This window comes from Leucoraja erinacea, chromosome 4 (assembly GCF_028641065.1).
Source record: "Leucoraja erinacea ecotype New England chromosome 4, Leri_hhj_1, whole genome shotgun sequence".
Lineage (NCBI taxonomy): Eukaryota > Metazoa > Chordata > Chondrichthyes > Rajiformes > Rajidae > Leucoraja > Leucoraja erinaceus.
Window position 1 is genome coordinate 99,354,507 of NC_073380.1, and position 16,598 is coordinate 99,371,104.

General features: G+C 44.7%; 1 long non-coding RNA gene across 1 annotated transcript; it reads left to right on the forward strand.

Annotated features, from left to right (window-relative positions):
- Positions 1-1,189: 1,189 nt before the first annotated feature.
- LOC129696721 (uncharacterized) lies at positions 1,190-3,860 on the forward strand. The gene is made up of 2 exons (XR_008723390.1): positions 1,190-1,412; positions 2,509-3,860. It is a non-coding gene; the product is annotated as an uncharacterized LOC129696721 (long non-coding RNA).
- The last annotated feature ends 12,738 nt before the right edge of the window (positions 3,861-16,598 follow it).

Below are 16,598 nucleotides of genomic sequence, written 5' to 3' on the forward strand. Positions count from 1 at the left end.
TTCGCTAAACTTTATTATATTTCTTAAAAGTGTCTCCTCTCCATCTTCCCCCCCCTTCTCTTCCCTTCTCCCCCCCTTCTCTCCCCCTCTCTCCCCTTCTCTCCACCCCCGTCTCCGCGCTCACTAAAGGACACGGTGACACTTACACTGTGGCAGCCATTTACTTTCTTCTTCATCGTGGGTGTGAATTTCAGCCAGCGCTCCCCCATTTTCCCTGGCCCCGTCTTTGCGATGTGTGTGTGTGTGTGTGTGTGTGTGTGTGTGTGTGTGTGTGTGTGTGTGTGTGTGTGTGTGTGTGTGTGTGTGTGTGTGTGTGTGTGTGTGTGTGTGTGTGTGTGTGTGTGTGTGTGTGTGTGTGTGTGTGTGTGTGTGTGTGTAAGGTCGGTCGATCCAGCTCGCAATTTCAACGCAGACCGTCGATCCAGCTCGAGGTTTTCCAGGCGAATGCCCTCGAGCTTGAAGGTCGAAGACACTCTTCTTAACTCGCGGATTAGGTCGCCCAAGTGGGACAGCCCCTTTAGCCCTTGCAAAGATAATGGTGACTTCTCTATCGGAAAATACTAAGACTGGTTTGATGTGACTTGATTGGGATGCAAAGTGTTCATGGACTGGGAACACAATTACAAGCAAAGGGTAGAAAACGTTTAAAAAAGAACAGTCAGTGTTGAAATAGTGAGGAGCTCCAGCCACAATGTGGGCAACTACAACGCGCCTGGATTCCTGACTGCTTCCAAAGTTGTATACAACACACATTCCCGAGAACCCTTTCCAATGAAAGCCAAAAACAGAAACAAAAAATCTTCAAAGATTTCAAGACTTTCAGTACCCACTGTGAGCTCTTTGAATGTGTTCTCAACCACAACACTATCTGTGACACAAATGGCTTTGAGACCATTCTACTGCAAGTTATTTGTCACAATCTCAGTGCTATTCCTGCTCAACAAGAGGTTGAAATGGCCATCCATCATCTGAGAAACAACAAGGCCTCTGGAGCAGACAAAACCCCTGTGTAGTATTAAAACTTGGCAGAGAAGAACTTTACCACCTCATATCTGGGAAGAGGAATATGTGGGGGGGGATCTCAGTGGTTAGTGTGCTTCATTTATATGTTATGCTGGAGCAACTGGCCAAGGCGTCATTAGCACTGTAGCGGCACCTAGTGGTGAAGCTGTGTATTCAGAACCCTCGTCATTGGTCGGGACCAAAGATCGTAGAGGGACAAGATAGACCACTCCTCGAAAAACGCGTAGTATGACGTGTGTGACCGTCGACGCCATATTGTTAAGCATTTATTGGGCTGTAATGGCGTCCTCAGCTAAATCTACATCTCACTGCTCCGCTATCAACTGTTCTAATCGTAAATCTAAACGACCAGAGCTGTCATTCTTTAGGTTCCCCAATAAAAAAGAAAGGTAAGAATATATTATTATAATTTTCAGTCGATATTCTGTCGTGAAAATGTTATTTTCTGTTCTCCCATCAACAGCCATTGGGAAATGGGTTTGTCGGTACATTATAAAGTTATTAGACTTATGTTTAATAGATCTTTACTTACCATAATAATAAAGACAGTTTTAACACTTCTGTACATTTTAGGTTTTGTTCTTGTAAGGGATTTATTTCCAAAATATGGCCCGCGGACACATTAGGCCCAGTGGCCACGGGATTTTTCGAGCTCAGATTCGTGTCCGAGAATGCGGCGGCTGTTACCTATTATATCCCTCGAATTGCCGAGACATCACAAGCAAAGATCACAAGCCCGCCGTGATCACAAGCCCGCCCATTCAAATATTATACAACTCTGCTCTATCATCTTTGGGTGCAATGGTGGGTCGGGGGGTTAGGCGGCGGCGGCCGCAATCAAAGATACGAGAGCAGCTCTGCTCTATAATCTTTGGTCGGAATGGGACGGCTGCGCGTTATAATGTGCTATCGTTCCACTCCCTCTCCCCTTCTCCACCCTCCCCCCCATCTCCCCTGTCCCCCCTTCTCCCTCTCCCCCCTTCTCCCTCTCCCCCCTTCCCCTTTCCCCTTCTCCCTCTCCCCCCTCTCCCTCCCCCATCTCCCTCTCCCTCTCCCCATCTCCCTCTCTCCCTCCCCCATCTCCCTCTCCCCCTTCTCCCTCTTTTCTGTCTCCCCTCTCTTTCGATGTCTCTCGCCCCTCTTTTCTCTCGATCTCGCTCTCTCCCTCTCTTCTCTCGATCTGCCTCCCTTCCCTCTCTCCCCCTCCCTTACCTCTTCGTGAGAGTTGGCAGCTCTGCTATGCCTTGGGTCCAAAAGAGGATAGAAAGAAAATACTTAATGGTCTTTGTAAGAAGATTTTAATAAGCTCTTCTACATTTAAGGTAAATTGACATATTAGAGGCAAAATACATCTTCAACATACAGATCTCCACACAACTGAAAACAATTGCATTTAAGTGATATATCATCCATTGTTCAGGCATGTAGTTATGATCATCTTTCTTCTTATTAGTTAATCCTAAATGATATCTCCTGTAATTTCAGATGTCAACAGTGGGTCCAGAATACTCATCGACAAGATCTCCTGCGCCGAACTGCAGAGTATTTGTCAAATAACTGCCGTCTTATGTACATTGTGTGAAATTGTGATTTGTTAACTGCACAAAACTAATGCAAATGGCGATACATGCCTGCATTTGGCCCATACCCCTCTAAACCTGTCCTAACCATCAAATAACCTAACAGAACTGTCATGAGGAAAGATTTAAAAGACTAGGCTTGTATTCACTGGAGTTTAGAAGGATGAGGGGGGATCTTATCATATTGTTTACAGTGTACTATGTTTACAGATTCTGTTGTGCTGCTAAAAGTAAGAATTTAATTGTTCTATCTGGGACAAGCTAGATGCAGGAAAATTGTTCTACATGACAATAAAACCCTCTTGTTAGATGCAAGGGGATCTTATAGAAACATCTAAATGAATAAAAGGACTGAACAAGCTAGATACAGGAAAAATGTTCCCAATGTTGGGCGAGTCCAGAACCAGGGGCCACAGTCTTAGAACAAAGGGGAGGCCATTTAAGACTGAGGTGAGAAAAAACTTTTTCACCCAGAGAGTTGTGAATTTGTGGAATTCCCTGCCACAGAGGGCAGTGGAGGCCAAATCACTGGGTGGATTTAAGAGAGAGTTAGATAGACCTCTAGGGGCTAGTGGAATCAAGGGGTATGGGGAGAAGGCAGGCATGGGTTATCGATTGGGGCTGATCAGCCATGATCACAATGAATGGCGGTGTTGGGTCGAAGTGCCAAATGGCCTCCTCCTGCACCTATTTTCTATATTTCTAAAACACTCATCCAGCAATCCTCGAGCCCACCAGCTCATCCCGTAGTCAATTCATCAGCTTTTCCATAAGAACTTCCATCAGTTCTTGCAAAAGAATGACAATCAGCCAATCTCGATTACCCTCAGCCCATCAAGCAGTCCCTTAATTCGCACAGAAGTCTGAACTATTGAATGCTCACTGCATCTCTTTCCATGTCAGCAAGTTAATATCCAGCTGCATATGAACCATGTGAAAAATGAATAAATAGATGCATGTGGTGCAGTGATTTGTGCAGCACTATAGGCCTGGAGACCAAGAGGAGTTCACCATTGAACGGAGTTTGAACGGGGGGCTTGAGGCCCCCGACCGAGGAAGAACAAAAGGAAGGGACTTGAACTTTATTTCGCCTTCCATCACAGTGAGGAATGTGTAGGAGTCACTTTGGTGAATGTCCGTATTAAAATGTGTTTTTGAGTGCTGTTGCTTTTAATTGTATGACTGACCTGGCCAATGAAATTCCTCGTATATTGCAAAACATACTTGGAAAATAAAATCTGATTATGATTCTGAAAAGCCTTTCCCTTCCATACTCTTTCCTCTCTTTGATCTTTTTGCAGCTGACTGCCTTTCTGTACATGTTGCAAGAGATTGTCGCGGCATCCAGCATCCTCGGAGAATGTAGAATTAAAGGCAGTTTTAAAGATGGTTATTTGCCTCAAAATTGGGTTATTGTATCTCCAGAACCTCCCCAGAGGCTCTGGGAGACACAAGGTTCAAGAGGGAACACAAAAAGCCTAATTAGGAAGAATATTAAGAGTAAGATTTTCAATTAAAATACTGTAATTGATGGAAACTTGCCTTTAAATTGGTTCCTGGATGAAACCCTGATGGTTCTCACATTGTCTCTTTAAATTTACTCTCCTTTTCACACTTGCATTAAAACACACAGCCACCACCATTCACAGTGATACTGCCCGGCAGTCTCATAATTACAGTCTACACAGCTACCTTGACAGCCACACAAAATTATGTAAATAAAAATTGTTTTCCTGTTTAAGAAGTTCAATTGAGAATTATTTGAAATTGTGGGGGTTGATACAAAATACTGTTGACCCACAAATGTGTTGATATGAGACATTCACATTAAAAAAATCCATGTCGCAAAAAAAGCAAGAAGGTGCCCATGTTATTTGACCAACTTGCCAGATTAATTTAAATATACACAATACACAATACAATTTATTTGTCACTTGAACCTCATAGAGGTTGTTGGAGCCCCCGGCGTGCGCTAGAAAAGTGCCGCAGCCATTTAAGCCACGCCGGGCGATGATGTAAGGCCCCGCTCCAGGTCATCCTCGACCCCCACTACTCGGGCGGAATAATTTGCCGTTGCGGAAGCCCCGAAAAGCGGTCTCCCAGCAGGGACCCGCAGGCTCCGATATTACTGTCTGCCAGGCCTGCGGTTGGAGCCTCCGAATCTCCGGGGCTCGGGTCACAGCAGCGCATGGGTACATATGTAGGTATGTATGCATTAGTTTTGCTCCTAATTCCCTTTTCAAAATCATTAATATATATGGTAAACAGTTGCAGCCCCAACACCAAGCCTTGTGGCAAAAAAATCCAGAAGATTAGTCAAACATGATTTTCCTTTCATAAATCCATGTTGACTTGGACAGATCCTTTTACTGCTATCCAAATGCCCCATTATTGCATCTTTAATAATTGACTCCAGCATCTTTCACACCACCAAAGTCGGGCTAACTGGTCTGTAATTTTCCGTTTTCTCTCACGCTCCTTTCTTGAAAAGTGGGATAGCATTAGCTATCCTCCAATCCACAGGAGCTGATCGTAAATCTATTGATCGTTGGAAAATGATAATATATATAAATATATATGTATGTGTATATATGCATGTATGTGTATATATGCATGTATATGTGTGTATATACGCATGTGTATATATATATATATATGTTTATGTGTATATATGTATGCATATAAATGTATCAATATGTATGTGCATTTGTGTATGTGTGTGTATATATGTGTGTGTATAAATATATATATATGCATATATTTATTATTACTATATAATTATATATATAATTGCCTTTATGGTTTATGTATATCATCTTACAAGACAAATAAATTAATAGTGATGATTTAAATCAAAGTTGCTTCTGATACATGAGAATAAACTATTATCTCTAACTTGCCTCTCACACACAGACACACATTCATATAAATATATTAAATATATATACGTTAAATTTAATTTTTTGCAGTGTGTGTTAAAGCAATACAATGCAAGGGAAACTACACAAAGGAGGGGTCTGTTCCCGCTACAAGATACTTGAGGATCTTTGCTTTGGATCAAAGATTATAGCGGAGCTCTATAATCTTTGCTTTGAATCACAGCGGGTGGCATACCGGAAGTCGAGTGTCGCTGTAACAAATGGCGGCCGTGACGTTCCGTTGCGTACTACACGTCAGCCCATTGAATTTCGAAGGAGTGGTCTATCTTGTTCCTCTAAGATCTTTGGTCGGGACTGTCACTTGCCCGGGGTTTTGATGGCGGGCTTTTCAGTATGTTCAGTAGCTAGTGCTCCTCACGATGACAGGAGCTTAGATCGTTTATCCTTACACGTGTAGTTTGAGTGTTTGTTTCGCTAATAAAGACAGCGCCTGGTCTCACTCCGGACCCCGTGGCTTACTACCGGAAGTCGAGTGTCGCTGTAACAAATGGCGGCCGTGACGTTCCGTTGCGTACACGTCAGCCCATTGAATTTCGAAGGAGTGGTCTATCTTGTTCCTCTAAGATCTTTGGTCGGGACTGTCACTTGCCCGGGGTTTTGATGGCGGGCTTTTCAGTATGTTCAGTAGCTAGTGCTCCTCACGATGACAGGAGCTTAGATCGTTTATTCCTGACCAAGTACACGTGTAGTTTGAGTGTTGTTTCGCTAATAAAGAACATTTTGCTCTACCTGCCTGGTCTCACTACGCTGGTGACCCCGTCGATCCGAACGTTTTTCAGATCCGTTATTACGAACGCCACCAAGCACCTCGATTCTAACCCGGCCCAGAAAAATGTAGTTTGGCTAAAACTGCCCGTTTACTGGGCGGTACAACCTCATGTGTGGTTCCAGCACATTGAGGCCCATTTTCAGATTCAGCAAATTGTCGCGGATTCGATTAGATATTTCTACATGGTCGGTGCACTGGACCAGGATTGATTCCTTGCCTTCAACATTCGCCTGCCGACAGCAGGTATGACGGCCTCAAGGCACTGCCGCTGCGTACTTTCGGGCTCAGCCGCCGCGATCGAGTCTCCAGGATCCCGCACATGGACGGTCTCGTTGACCGCAAGCCGTCTGTACTGATGAGCGAAATGCTCTTGCTGATGGGCGGTCACCAGCCTTATCTTCTCTTCGATCAGGCGTTCCTTGAGCAGATGCCAGATGACATCCGCCTGCTCCTCGTCGGTAGTGACTTCACCGACCCCCTGCAACTCGCCGAGCGAGCAGACAAGCTGTGGCTCGCCAAGCTACAGGATGGCGTTTCCATCAGCCGGGTGTTTACAGCTCCGCGATGGCCTCGATGATCCGTTCCACCTTCTACCGACAACGCTACGCCGTAACCGGCCGCTGCGGATTCCAGTAAGCGCCTGTGGTGTTATTACCACCAACGTTGGGGTGCAGAGGCCGCCGATGCCGTTCTCCCTGCTCGCATCCGGGAAAAGCTTCGGCTAATCGGCAGTAGAGGCTATCGCGGTCGGCAATAAACATCGCCTCTATGTCTAGGACCGTAGTTTCGTGCTCCGATTCCTCATCGACATGGGGGCAGAGATCAGCATATTGCCCCTGTCCGGGGTCAACAGCCCACCTTGACCGCCATCAACGGCAGCCCCATCCAGACTTATGGGATTCCGGCTGTTCCCCTTGTTTTCGGCTCCTGCCATTTCACGTGGCCATTCACCATAGAAACATAGAAACATAGAAATTAGGTGCAGGAGTAGCCCATTCGGTCCTTCGAGCCTGCACCGCCATTCAATAGGATCATGGCTGATCATCCAACTCAGTATCCTGTACCTGCCTGCTCTCCATACCCCCTGATCCCTTTAGCCACAAGGGCCACATCTAACTCCCTCTTAAATATAGCCAACGAACTGGCCTCAACTACCTTCTGCGGCAGAGAATTCCAGAGATTCACCATTCTCTGTGTGAAAAATGTTTTCCTCATCTCGGTCCTAAAAGATTTCCCCCTTATCCTTAAACTGTGGAACCCTTGTTCTGGACTTCCCCTACATTGGAAACAATCTTCCTGCATCTAGACTGTCCAACCTCTTAAGAATTTTGTAAGTTTCTATAAGATCCCCCCTCAATCTTCTAAATTCTAGCGAGTACAAGCCGAGTCTATCCAGTCTTTCTTCATATGAAAGTGCTGACATCCCAGGAATCAGTCTGGTGAACCTTCTCTGTACTCCCTCTATGGCAAGAATGTATTTCCTCAGATTAGGAGACCAAAGCTGTACGCAATACTCCAGGTGTGGTCTCACCAAGACCCTGTACAACTGCAGTAGAACCTCCCTGCTCCTATACTCAAATCCTTTTGCTATGAATGCTAACATACCATTCGCCATTGCTGATGTCTCCCAACCATTGACAGGCGCCCGACTTCCTATGGGCCTACACTGGACGATGTGAAAGGCCAACGTCTCGTTCATTCCGAGACCCTCCACTCTGCACCGTCGCAGCCTGCGGTCCCCTCCAACCCACACCTCAACTCGGTATCCGACGCGGATGACGCATACACTCAAATTCTGGCCAATTTCCCTGAAATCCTAACCCCCCCCCAGTTTAAATCGGCCAACCCCAGACTCTGCGTCGTACACCAAATCCCCATAACCATTCCAACGCTCCACGCACGGGCACGCAGGCTCCCCCCTGACAAGCTACGGCTTGCCCAGGAGGAATTCCAGCGGATGGAGATGGGTATTGTGTGGCGCTCTGACAACCCATGGGCCTCCCCACTCCATATGGTCACCAAGGTGTCCGATGAGTGGAGACCGTGCGGGGACTCCTGCTGCCTCAACAATGCCACGACTGCTGACCGCTATCCCATCCCTCACATATAGGATTTCACGGCCCATTTGGACGGGGCTAAAAATAATTTTTTAATTGATATGGTGTGTGGGTACCACCAGATCCCTGTTCACCCTGTTGATGTGCCCAATACCACCATTATTACTCCTTTTGGACTGTTTGAATGGCTGCGGATGCCGTTTGGTCTCCAAAATGCTGCCGTCCGGTTGCTGTGCCAGCTCCTCAGGGACCACGGCCTCACTATTAATCCCACCAAATGCCAGTTCGGCCTCGACTCAATTTTCTCGGCCATCATATTACCCAACAGTGCGCAACCCCGCTCCCCACCAGGGTGGGTGGAGGCTATTCGCCAGTTTCCCCGGCCAGCCACAGTGAAAGGGCTCCAAAATGTCGTGGGCATGATTAAACTTTATCATCGGTTTGTCCCAGCGACGGCCCGGGTTATGTGACCTTTGTTCCAGTGTCTGGCAAGAAAACAGCGGGACCTGGTGTGGGATGTGGAAACCATGGCCGCGTTTGGCGGGGCTAAGGAGGCGCTGGCCAACGCCACTATGCTCAATCACCAAAGTGCCAATTTGTTTTTTTCGCAGGGATTTGCACCGGACTCCGCTGCAGCGCTCTGGATGTCAGGGGCCGGCAGGAGGTCATTTCAGTGGCCCACCTTAAGCCAGCTTACCTCGATGTCGACCGCCCAGTGTTGGTGGCCTAGCCCCGTCGTAGAGGTCGTCCGTCCGCCCTCCCGCTCCTGCCTTTGCCTGTTGCACCAGATATGCCTGTTCTCCCTCTGTCCACAGGGTCTGGCCACCTTATTCGGACTCCCGCTCGTTTTCTTTCCTCTGGTTCTTGGGGGGGGGGGGGGGGGGGGGGGGGGGGGGGGCATGTAGCGACACCAAGTGATGAAGCTTTGAAGCTTTGTATTCAGAACCCTCGCCAATGGTCGAGACTGTCACGTGACTGGGGGTTCGTTTGCGGGCTTTTCAGTATGTTCAGTAGCTAATGCGCCTCACGACGACAGGAGCTTAGACCGTTTATTCCTGACCAAGTACACGTGTAGTTCGAGTGTTGTTTTGCAAATAAAGAACATTTTGATCTAGCGGCCTGGTCTCACTACAGCAGCACCTTTCAACCCCATAATCTCCAACATAAAGAGCAGCAGGTACATGAGAACATCATCAAGTGTAAGTTCCTCTCCAAATCATATATCACTGGCTTGGGAAGGTTCCACTGACCTTTCACAGGACTTACAGTTTACATAACAGCAATGTAAGATCACCTTCATCTGCAGTGTTTCAAGAATGTTGCATATATTACCTTTTCAAGTTTAGGAAGGAATAGGCAGCAAATAAACACAGGCATTACCAATGCCATCGTATCTTGTCAAACAATATTCAATGTATAATATGGGATCCATTTTCTCATAAGAAAGGGTGGGAATTAAACTTTTATTTTTATTTCTATGTTTGAGAAGAATGACTAATTTCACTCGTAAATTCTATGGTCAGCTATATATCTATTTTCATATATCTAAAGCTATATATCTAAATCATTTTGTTCCCAAATTCAATGTAATCTATGCTGAGTTGGCCTCTTTCCACCAGAGCACACAATGCAACTCATGTCAGCATTCCTGGAAGAAGAAAAATCAGCTTGGTTTGCTGTTGTTGATTGCTATCCACTAAATGCTGCTCAAAATGCACACTTATAGGTGTTTGGTGAGAATAGAATAATGTAGATGTAGCTAAAATACTCGAACTTTCAAAATGGTAGACAATGCAATTTTCTGAGCTTTTAGTGAAGAGCCTGCTCTTAGATAAATGCGGCCAATAGCAATAGAGTTATACCCTAGAATTAGTTACTCCCTTCAGGAGGAAAAGGGAAAAATAGTGCAATAAAATTGTTGAACAATTTGTGATGTGTGAGGTGTGAGGAGGATGCTAGGAGACTGCAAGGTGACTTGGATAGGCTGGGTGAGTGGGCAAATGTTTGGCAGATGCAGTATAATGTGGATAAATGTGAGGTTATCCATTTTGGTGGCAAAAACGGGAAAGCAGATTATTATCTAAATGGTGGCCGATTGGGAAAGGGGGAGATGCAGCGAGACCTGGGTGTCATGGTACACCAGTCATTGAAGGTAGGCATGCAGGTGCAGCAGGCAGTAAAGAAAGCAAATGGTATGTTGGCTTTCCTAGCAAGAGGATTTGAGTATAGGAGCAGGGAGGTTCTACTGCAGTTGTACAGGGTCTTGGTGAGACCACACCTGGAGTATTGCGCGCAGTTTTGGTCTCCAAATCTGAGGAAGGACATTATTGCCAATAGAGGGAGTGCAGAGAAGGTTCACCAGACTGATTCCTGGGATGTCAGGACTGTCTTATGAAGAAAGACTGGATAGACTTGGTTTATACTCTCTAGAATTTAGGAGATTGAGAGGGGATCTTATAGAAACTTACAAAATTCTTAAGGGGTTGGACAGGCTAGATGCAGGAAGATTGTTCCCGATGTTGGGGAAGTCCAGGACAAGGGGTCACAGCTTAAGGATAAGGGGGAAATCCTTTAAAAACGAGATGAGGAGAACTTTTTTCACACAGAGAGTGGTGAATCTCTGGAACTCTCTGCCACAGAGGGTAGTTGAAGCCAGTTCATTGGCTATATTTAAGAGGGAGTTAGATGTGGCCCTTGTGGCCAAGGGGATCAGAGGGTATGGAGAGAAGGCAGGTAAGTGAAACTGAGTTGGATGATCAGCCATGATCATATTAAATGGCGGTGCAGGCTCGAAGGGCCGAATGGCCTACTCCTGCACCTAATTTCTATGTTTCTATGTTTCTATGTGGATAAGTGAATAGAGTGGTTGTGCAAATCCCACATTTATACAAGAGAACTAAACTCCCGATTATTTGCTATCCACATACTGCATCCATGTGTGGGGAACAGGTAAAGACTGGGGTTGCCTGTGACATTGCTCACTGAGGGACTGGAATGTACACAATGTTCAAGGTAATGTTCAGCGCGATACCAAATGTATCGTGGATCTCACAAGGACTTCAGTCACATGGATTTTACTCATACCTTTGAAAAAGCTGCATACTGTATGGGAGATAAAGGAAAGTCCATGGATCCAAGGCAATTTGGCAAAATGAATGTTAAACTGGTTTGGGGATGGGATCCAGAGGTTGAATGGTTATTTTGTGATTGGAAACCTGATACCAGTCACATACTATGGGGATTGGTGTTGGAACCCTTGCTGTTGATATATATGATTATGATTTGGATATGAATGTGTGAAGTGTTAGAAAATTTCCAGATGATAGGAAAATTATTGGTGTTAGTGATAGAGAGGAGGGTAATCTTAGTCTTTGGAATTATACCGATGAAGGTAGTCACAGTTGCGCAGCGGTAGAGTTGCTGCCTTACAGTGAATGCAACACCGGAGGCCCGGGTTTTATCCTTGTTGACTGTACGGAGTTTGTACGTTCTCATCGTGACCTGCGTGGTTTTTTTCCCGAGATCTTTGGTTTCCTCCCACATTCCAAAGACGTACAGGTATGTAGGTTAATTGGCTTGATAAATGTAAAAATTGTCTCTAGTGGGTGTAGGATAGTGTTAATGTGCAGGGATCATTGGTCGGCGCAGACCTGGTGGGCCGAAGGGCCTGTTTTGCGCTGTATCTCTAAACTAAACTAAAAAAAAGTTGGCAAGATGGGCCAAACAATGGTAGATAGAAATTAATCCTGAAAAATGGTGGATGAATATCCAATTTTCTTAGTTTAGTTTAATTTAGTTTAGAGATACAGTGCGGAAACTGGCCCTTCGGCCCACCATGTCCACAACGACCGATTACTCATACACTAGTTCTATCCTACATGCTATGGACAATTAACCAACAAACCTGCACACTTTGCAATGTGGGATGAAACTGGAGCTCCTGGGATAACCCACACAGTCAGAGGGAGAATGTACAAACTCCGTACAGACAGCACCCGTAATCAGGATCAAACTCGGGTCCCTGGTGCTGTAAGGCAGCATGGTTAGGATATAATTAATGATACGACCCTTTGAAGTACTGAAGAATAGTGGTGTACATGACCAAGTATTCCTGACGGCAAAAACACAGTTGAACAAGGTCATGAGAAAGCATATGTATATGCATTTGCTAGGGCAGAGAATATAAGGACAGGGAGGATATGGTACAGTATAAAACAGCAGTTAGGCTGCAGCTGGAGTAGTGTGTACAGTTCTGGTAACCAGACTATAGGAAGAATATGAATGCTATATAAAAGAGATTCTAGACAATAATAGATATTATTATTATTATTATTATTATTAATAGTATTATTATTATTATTATTATTATTATTATTATTATTATTATTATTATTATCTGGGATGTTTACAAGATAGAAAGTGCTGGAGGAATTCAGCAGGTCAGGTAGCATCGAGGGAGGAAATAGACAGGTGACCTTTTGGATTGGGACCTTTCTTCAGACTTAACAGACCAAAGGCACGGTTTAAACTGAGGTGCAGATGATTTTGATATTGATATTGTTATCCAAGCTTGAAAGAGTTCACAGAACATTTACTAGGATGTTGCCAGTCCTGGCCCAGGACTAGATGGGGTGAGCTATAGGGAGAGGTTGAGTAGTCTGGGTCTCTATTCCTTGGAGCGCAGGAGGATGAGGAGTAATCTTATAGAGGTATACAAAATCATAAGAGGAATAGATCGGGTAGATGCACACAGTCTCTTGCCAAAGTAGGTGAATTAAGGACTAGAGGGCATAGGTTCAAGGTGAAGGGGAAAACATTTAATAGGAATCTGTGGGGTAACTTTTTCACACAAAGGGTGGTGGGTGTATGGAACAATAGACAATAGACAATAGGTGCAGGAGTAGGCCATTCAGCCCTTTGAGCCATTCAATGTGATCATGACTGATCATCCCCAATCAGTACCCCGTTCCTGCCTTCTCCCCATATCCCCTGACTCCGCTATTTTTATGAGCACTATCTAGCTCTCTCTTGAAAGCATCCAGAGAACCCGCCTCCACTGCCCTCTGAGGCAGAGAATTCCACAGACTCACCACTCTCTGTGAGAAAAAGTGTTTCCTCGTCTCTGTTCTAAATGGCTTACTCCTTATTCTTAAACTGTGGCCCCTGGTTCTGGACTCCCCCAACATCGGGAACATGTTTTCCTGCCTCTAGCGTGTCCAAACCCTTAACAATCTTATAAGTTTCAATGATATTTCCTCTCATCCTTCTAAATCCAGAGGGTACAAGCCCAGCTGCTCCATTCTCTCAGCATATGACAGTCCCACCATCCCGGGAATTAACCTTGTAAACCTACGCTGCACTCCCTCAATAGCAAGAATGTCCTTCCTCAAATTAGGGGACCAAAACGGCACATAATACTCCAGGTGTGGTCTCACTGGGGCTCTGTACAACTGCAGTAGGATCTCTTTGCTCCTATATTCGATTCCTCTTGTTATAAAGGCCAACATGCCATTCGCTTTCTTACTTCCTGCTGTACCTGCATGCTGACGTTCATAAACTGATAAACCCCCAGAACAAGGGTTGTACTTCCCCTTTTCCCAACAAGCTGCCAGAGGAGGTAGTTGTGGCTGGGACTATCCCACTGTTTAAGAAACAGTTAGACAGGTTAAATATGGATAGGACAAGCTTGGAGGGATATAGACCATGCGCAGGCAGATGGGACTAGTGTAACTGGGACATGTTGTCCGGTGTGGGCCTGTTTCCACACTGTATCACTATGACTCTATGTAATGCTTCATTATTGCCACATGCACCAAGAAACAGTGAAAACCTTTGTTTGTGTGCTCTCCAGTCAAATCATAGGATACATGATTACTATGAAGCCAGCATGAGTACAACAGCCCGATCTGATGTCCACAATAGTGACTGTGGGTACAGGCAAGTCCACCAGGGTGGATGACGATATTCCACCAACTTTCTGTTCAATCAGCATAGTCTGATTATAAACAAGCATACATTATATGAGTAATCTTGCACTCCAGCTTGCTGGATAACCCTTTAGATCCGATTTTAGAAAAATATATTTTATCCAGAGTATAGTTGAAATCTGGAAACTGTTTTTCTGATGGGTGGTGGAAGCAGTTCCACTCACAACATTTATAAAGTGTTTAGATGAGCACCTGAAACACCGTAGTATAAACAGTGTAGGAACGAACTGCAGATGCTGGTTTAAACCGAAGATAGACACAAAAAGCTGGAGTAACTGAGCAAGACAGGCAGGATCTCTGGAGAGAAGGAATGGGTGACCAGAAACGTCACCCATTCCTTCTCTCCAGAGATGCTGTCTGACCCGCTGAGTTACACCAGCTTTTTGTGTCTATCTTTGGTTTAAACCAGCATCTGCAGTTCGTTCCTACACTGACTCTGTACCCTATCTATGCCTCTCATAATTTTATATATTTCTATCAGGTCACCCCTCAGCTTGCAGCAATGAGTTACAATAACTTTTTGCATATAGCATAAAAGGCAATGGATTGAATGCTGGTAAATTGGATTAGTATAGATTATTACTTGATTACAGCGTGGGTATTGTAGTCTGAAGGGCCTGTTTCCATGCTGGGTGATTTGCCAGTTCCCTGACTGATCATCTCCTAGTGTGAATGGAGTGTTCAAAATAATTTAATTTTCTTGGTGCTTTTAAGGTGACCTGAATCCTTAAAAGAGATACAAGAAACTGCAGATGTTGGAATCTTGAGCAAAACCAAAAGTGCTAGAGAAACTCAGCAGATCAAGCAGAATCTGTGGAGCAAATGGACAGGTGACATTTCTGTTCAAGAGCCTTCTTCAGACTGATTGAAGTAGGGGAACAAAGCTGTAAAAGAAAGATGGGAGAGTGACAAAACCTGGCAAGTGCTTAACATAGAAACATAGAACATAGAAATTAGGTGCAGGAGTAGGCCATTCGGCCCTTCGAGCCTGCACCACCATTCAATATGATCATGGCTGATCAACCAACTCAGTATCCCGTACCTGCCTTCTCTCCATACCCCCTGATCCCCTTAGCCACAAGGGCCACATCTAACTCCCTCTTAAATATAGCCAATGAACTGGCCTCAACTACCCTCTGTGGCAGAGAGTTCCAGAGATTCACCACTCTCTGTGTGAAAAAATTCTTCTCATCTCGGTTTTAAAGGATTTCCCCCTTATCTTTAAGCTGTGACCCCTTGTCCTGGACTTCCCTAACATCGGGAACAAGACAGTTCTGCACGTGAGAGAAAGAATATTTGGACCAGCCAGGAGAAAACAAAAAGGCGTGGGAACAGCCAGGATTGGGGATGGATACAATGGGAACTAAACTGGGAGAAATAAGCTAGTCTACAACAATCAAAATAAAACTGTGGTGACCATAAATATTTTCTGCATCATTCTATGTTTTACAAGACCACAATACAAGGTTATAGTATTTAGCTACTGGTGGAAAAGCTTGCAAATGTCATATTGGCTGCAGGCAAACATCCTTCTCCACTGCTAGTGATACGATTTGAGGATATAGAATGGGGGACATTTTCTTGGGCAACATTTATCCCTGAAACAAGCTTCAAATATATTTTTATGATCATTTATTAGATATAATTTATGAAATTTTGATCACTTCCAAAAGCAATCGAAAAGCAAAACTGTTGAAATAAGAAAATACAATGCTGCAAGTTCTCGGTACGTAAAGGCAGCTTCCATGAAGAATTTCCAGGATTTTGTTTTTATTGCCTTCAAAAATACATTAATTGTCATTTAAGTATTTTAAGATGTCATAGAAACATAGAAAATAGGTGCGGGAGGAGGCCATTCGGCCCTTCGAGCCAGCACCGCCATTCATTGTGATCATGGCTGATAGATAGATAGATATGCCATTTATTGTCACTATACATGTACAGTGAAACTGAAAGCTGCTCGTACTCAGTGCATACATACAATTTAGCACAAAAAAACAAGAGACAGAAAACAAAAAACAGAAGGGATTTGGGGGGGGAGGGGGAATAGGTGCACAAATTCTGCGGCGCTACATTCATATATACATATATACAGATGGAAGTCCGTGTTGGGCGGTGTAGTCAGTGCATGTGTGAATTTGAATTTATAGTAGATATAATTCTCGGAAAGCAACTATTCCTGAGTCTGTTTGTCCTGGATTTGATGCACCTATAGCGCCTTCAAGAGGGCAGCAGGTCGAACA